Source organism: Mustela putorius, unplaced genomic scaffold (assembly GCF_011764305.1).
Source record: "Mustela putorius furo isolate JIRA1106 unplaced genomic scaffold, ASM1176430v1.1 tig00000242_pilon_pilon_pilon, whole genome shotgun sequence".
NCBI lineage: Eukaryota > Metazoa > Chordata > Mammalia > Carnivora > Mustelidae > Mustela > Mustela putorius.
Genome location: NW_025421325.1, coordinates 16,200,365 through 16,206,818, shown reverse-complemented (window position 1 = coordinate 16,206,818; position 6,454 = coordinate 16,200,365).

Genomic DNA, 6,454 nt, shown 5'->3' with positions numbered 1-6,454 from the left:
CAGCGCAGGCTCATGGGCCTTGGTCCCAGGACCCTGAGATCATTACCTGAGATGAAATCAAGGTTGGACACTTAACCAGCTGAGCCACCCCAGTGCCCCCCGCCTGGGCATTTGTCGTTAGTGAGTTGTGTTTGTGACTCCAGGTGATACACCTGGACTTGACTGTACAAAGAGTTTGAAAAGTTACTGTCCCTTCTTGTGGACAGAGGAAGAACCATTACACACTGAGCTTTAAACAATTCTAGAATTCACTGGAGGTTCCTTTTAGAATGAGATTGTACCAAGCAATAGTACACAGATATTAATGGGTGTATGTTCCATCAGCATACCAGTAAAATGACATTAAAGCAAACTGAAAGCTGACTCATAGAAAAATCTAATGTACAAGTTTGCATGCTGTATATAGCTACCCTCACGTTGACTTTTATATGATCTCATTAGGTCTGCCAAGTTTGACAAGTCTCTCGGACCATTCTCATGAATTGCAGCTTTCTTTTTAATACATAATCCAATACTTTTCTTAACCTATACCTTTTTTTTCCCATGAGAAATTTGTTTCGGGTGGTATAGTTGGAATATCTAAATGGGAACAAACTAATACCCAAGAACTGGGTCAGCAAATTCACAGCACTTGTCACTTGTCAATGGCAGACACTGCAAAATGTTCCTGGCATTTTTTGTCTGGATGGGGGGTCTTAAAGTCCTCAATACAAAGTTGTAGGTGATCTGCTGCCAACTCCAAGAAAGTTTTTTATCCTGTTCTGGAACTTGCTCTGTGAATCTTAGATGTTACCTTGTTTGGGACCATTTGCCTTATTCTCAGAAAAGTAATGTGACTGAGTGAAGGATACAGCAGGACTTTTTTGCTGAATTAATTATAATTGGCAGTTCTACACAGGCTTCTCCCAACTAGCTTTCTCACCTCCCAGAAAATTTCCCTTTGTTATCAGGGCAAGGCCTCCAAGAACCCGTTTGCACCTCTAGAAAACAGATCAGTGCTTCTCAAGAAATGTGGATTATTCATTGGCTCCTGGTTCCTACTTTATCCACAATTTGTTGCTTAAAATAAAATTGGTTTTTTAAAAAAGATTTACTTATTTGAGAGAGAGCAGGGGTAGGAACAGGGAGATCGAGAATCCTCAAGCAGACTCCCCATTGAGCACAGAGCCAGACTTGGGGCTCAACCCTGCAACCCTGAGATCGCCACCTGAACTGAAACCAAGAGTCAGACACTTAACTGATGTAAAGCCACCCAGGTGCCACCAGAAAATTTTCATTTTTTTTTTTTTTTTACAAATTCTTATTTCTTTAAGATTTTATTTGACAGCACAAGCAGGGAGAGCAGCAAAAGGAGAGGCTCTCCACTGAGCTGGGACCCTGATGTGGGGCTCAATCTCCACATTCTGGGATCATGACCTGAGCTGAAGGCAGATGCTTAACAGACTGAGCCACCCAGGTGCTCCTAGAAGAGGTTTTTGTTTGTTTTTAAGATTTTCTTTCTTTATTTGACAGAGACCCAGCAAGAGAGGGCACACAAGCAAGGTGGGGTGGGAGAGGGAGAAACAGGTTCCCCACAGAGCAGGGAGCCTGATGCGGAGCTCAATCCCAGGACCCTGGGATCATGACCTGAGCTGAAGGCAGATGCCCAACGACAGCCACCCAGGCACCTCACTAGAAGAGATTTTTAAGTAATCATACACTATACCTAAAAACTTGAGAGTGCAGCTAAAATGGTGCTTTATAGAGATTTATAGTCTTAAATGCTATTAAAACCCTGAAAAATTGGCAAGCTAAGTACATAGGAAAAACAAAACTCCCAATAGAAGGGATGAAATGAGCATAAATTTAAAAACAAAATCTACCAAATAAAACAGAAAACAAACCTATAATAGAATCAATAGTGTCAAAAGTTCTTTGAAGATACAAATAAAATTCATAAGCCTAATAAGCTTTAGTAAGAGTCATCAGAGTAAAAAAGGCATCACTAGTGAAAAAAGGTAACAGTACATTCCCTACAGATACTCAGTCTCATTCATGAACAGCTGAAAACAATCCAAAAGTATTAGTAAACCAAAACCAGTAACATAAAAACCTCAAGGCCAAGTTGAGAATTATTTCAGCAAGACCAGGTTGACTTAACATTCAAAGATCAATGTAATCATATTCGCCCAATGAAGAAAATTCAGTGATCTCCAAAGAAGAAAAATTTTGATAAAATAGTTAAAGACATTTGAAAGCTTAGAAAATAAAAATAAAAGCCTCTCAGAAACCTAAAAACAGGGGTGCCTGGGTGGCTTAGGGGGTTAAAAGCCTCTGCTTTCGGTTCAGGTCATGATCCCAGGGACCTGGGATCGAGCTCCACATCAGGCTCTCTGCTCCACGGACAGCTTGCTGCTTCCTCCTCTCCTCCCTGCCGGCCTCTCTTGCCCACTTGTGATTTCTGTCTATCAAATAAATAAATAAAATCTTAAAAAAAAAAAAAAACACCAAACCTAAAAACAGAGAAGAGGAGATTCCTTAAGTGTGTCTGCATCTAACAAGTCAAAGTTAACATTTTATAGTTACCAAGAATAGAAAGTTTATGTCCCCTAAAATTCAGGTTGAAGCCTAATCAATCCGGAACGTCATAGTGTCTGGAAGGGGGAACATTTGAAAGGTCATTAGGTCATAAAGGCAGAGCCCTCAGGAGTGGACTTACTGTCCTTGACAGAGATATGATCTCTGTCCTGTGAGGCTGCAGCAAGGCAGGAAGTAGGATCTCCCCAGGCCCTTGATCTGCCAGTGCCTTGATCTTGGACTTAGCAGCCTCAGGAACTGTGAGAAATAAATAGTTTAAGCCACCCAGGCCATGGTACTTTTGTTATAGCGCCCAACTAAGACAAGAGTGAAATGTTGAAAGCTTTTCCTACATAAAATGGAATGAGACATTAATTCAAAACTGAAAATCCAAAAGAATCTACAGATGAAACTTTGGATTAAATAAGTTTAGAAAGGCTGCTGAATACAAGGTCAAATACAGAAAAGTCAGTTTTATTTTATCAGCAAACAAATGAAACTTCAATAACTTTACTTCCAGTGGCTTCAAAGAAAGGATCAAATGAATAAATCTATATAAATTACACAAGACCTCTAACAAGAAAGCCCCAAATTACAGAGAAACTAAATAAATGGGGAAATATAACATGTGTACAAATAAAAGATAAAATAGCTTCCACAATCTTTCCCAAATTGGCCAATACAATTTGATGTTATTCTAGTAAAATCCCAATAGTTGTTTTTTTGAATTGGTGATGGCTTTTTGAGAGCTTTTTAATTGTAAACTATACATGAAAATGCAAAGGACCAAGAATAGACCCAATACTTTTTTTTTTTTTTTTTAAGATTTTATTTGTCAGAGAGAGTACAAGCAGGGCAAGCAACAGGCAGAGCAGGTAGAGGGAGAAGCGGGCTCCCTACTGAGCAGGGAGCCCAATGCGGGGATGTGAGACTCCATCCCATGACCCTGGGATCATAACCTGAGCCAAAAGCAGACACTTAACTGACTCAGCCACTCAGGTGCCCCAAGACCAATACTTGTGTAGGAAAAAAAAAGTGGGAGCATTTATAATACCAACGTCAAGAATGTAATAACACAATGTGCAATAAGGAAAACCCACAAGGCTAGTGGGAATAAACAGGCAGAAATGGACCCAGGGGCGCCTGGGTGGCTCAGTGGGTTAGGGCCTCTGCCTTCGGCTCGGGTCGTGATCTCAGGGTCCTGGGATCGAGCCCCGAATCCGGCCTCTCTGCTCAGCAGGGAGCCTGCTTCCCTCTCTCTCTACCTGCCTCTCTGCCTACTTATGATCTCTGTCTGTCAAATAAAATAAAATCTTTAAAAAAAAAAAAGAAAAAAAAAGAAATGGACCCATATATTGGACACAATCTATGACAAAGTTTGCAAATCAAAAATAAATAGCTCAGTAGTCACAACCAAAGATGCTCATCAACAGTAGTATAAATTACGGTATATTCTTATAATGGAATATACAGCAATGAAAATGGGTTTCAGCTAGATGGAATAACATGGATGCATCTTGACAACATATTCAATTTATATAAAGTTAAAAAACAGACTAAAATTTGAGACATCAGTAGGTAGTTACAGGGCACCTGGGTGGCTCAGTTGGTTAAGCCATCTGCCTTTGGCTCAAGTCATGATCCCATGATCCCAAGGTCCTGGGATCAAGCCCCAAGTTGGGCTCCCCATGGCAGGGAGTGTACTTCTATCTTTCCCCAGCCCCTGCCTCTCCTCCTGCTTGTGCTCTTTCTCTCAAATAAATAAAGTCTTAAAAAAAAAAAAAGCCAAAAACAAACGGTAGGGGCACCTGGGTGGCTCAGTCAGTTGGACGTCTGCCTTCGGCTCAGGTCATGATCCTGGAGTCTGGGGATGGAGCCCTGCATGGGGATCCCTGCTTAACAGGGAGTCTGCTTCTCCCAGTGCCCCTCACCTGCTCATGTTCTCTCTCTTACTCTGTCTCTCAAATAAACACAATCTTTAAAAAAAAGGATAGTAACATTTGAGGAAAATAATGATTGAAGAGAACATGAGACTTCTGAGAGTGGGTTTTTTTTTTTTTTTTTAACCAGGGTAGTAATTATGAAGTTGTTTGATAACTGAGGTGTACATTTTTAAAAACAAACTTTTAAAGAAGGTTTAGATTTATAGAAAAACTGCAAAGAGAATTCCTATATACCCCACACCCAGCTTCCCCTAAATGTCAACATTTTACATTGGTATATTTGTCACAATTAAAAAACCAACGAACCAATACTGATACATTAACTAAAGTATACTTAGTACTTAATTTAGATTTACTTGATTTTCAACTAATGTCCTCTTCCATTCTAGGATCTCATATTATGTTTAGATGTTATGTCTCATTGGTTATAATAATTTTTCAGACTATCCTTTTTTAAAATTTTGTTTTAGGAAGATTTTATTTTTTTAGAGCAATTTTAAGTTCAAGCAAAATTAGGAGGAAGCAGAGATTTCCATATACTCCTTTCCCCGCCTCACATGCACAGCCTCCCCCAACTATCAACATCCCCTATGAGAGTGGTACATTTGTTGCAGCTGATGAACCTATACTGACAAATTAGGGGTTACTCTTGGTATTGTCCATTCTATGGGTTTGGACAAATGTTTGAGATGTATCCACGCTTACAGTGTCATATAGACTAGTTTCACTGTCTTAAAAATCCTGTGTTCCTCCAATTCATCCTTCCCTCCCTATAAACACCTGATGTTTTTACTATCTCCATAGTTTTATCTTTTCCAGAAAATCATACAGTTGGAATCATACAGTATGTAACCTTTTCACATTGGCTTCTTTCATTAATTCAGAGTAAGGTTTCTCTGTGCCTTTTTGGGGCTTAATATTTCATTTCTTTTTAGCACTGAGTAATACCCCATTGTCTGGATGTACTTTCATCTACTGAAGGTCACCCTGATGACTTCCAAGTTTTAGCAATTATGAATATAGCTGCTATAAATCTCCATTGGGCAGTTTTTGTGTGGATATGTTTCCAATGATCAGTTTTTACAATCAATGAGCATATACTATTTCTATAATCACAAAAATAATTTAGAAAGAAAATCAATACATTTGGTTGTATAAGAGAACAGACAGAGGGGCGCCTGGGTGGCTCAGTGGGTTTAGCCTCTGACTTTGGCTTAGGTCATGATCTCAGGATCCTGGGATCAAGCTCCACATTGGGCTCTCCGCTTGGCGAGGAGCCTGCTTCCCCCTCTGCCTGCCTCTCTGCCTGCTTGTGATCTCTCCTGTTGTCAAATAAATAAATAAAATCTTAAAAAAAAAAAAAAAAAGAGAACAGACAGAGAACACTGAAAGGAATTTTAATTGATTTATCACAAAGCATTAAAAGCAAGCAATATAATGTTAATAAAAATTCTTAAATAAAATATTTAAAACAAAAACAGCAGTGCAGAAAACAGCATTAAAATGTTTGCATATAACAGACATTTTAACACTTCCACATTCTTTTTGGAATCCAGGCTTTTAAGTCTGGGGAACATGTTAAATTACAGGCAAATAGAAGAATGAAGATGAACTGATTCTAGAGTTATAATCTGGAAAACTATTTCTCTAGAGTCCTACCACCAGATAAGCAGTTATATGAATTTTAGAATCAAAACAATATTCTTTGCTCTTCAAAGTATCCAAGAATTATTCTAGAAAAATGTGTGCGTACTGATGTGTTTACATAATGTCATCACATTTTCTGCCCGTTCCGCCTAGATACATTGATTTACTGACCTCAGTTATATATTACTATTGACTTTGTCAGCATATTTGCCAGACTCAGAACAAGTCAGATGTATTTTAAACATGCAAACATATTAAAAATATAACCATATGAATCGTCTAATAAAACTGGGGGTCCATTCTGTTAA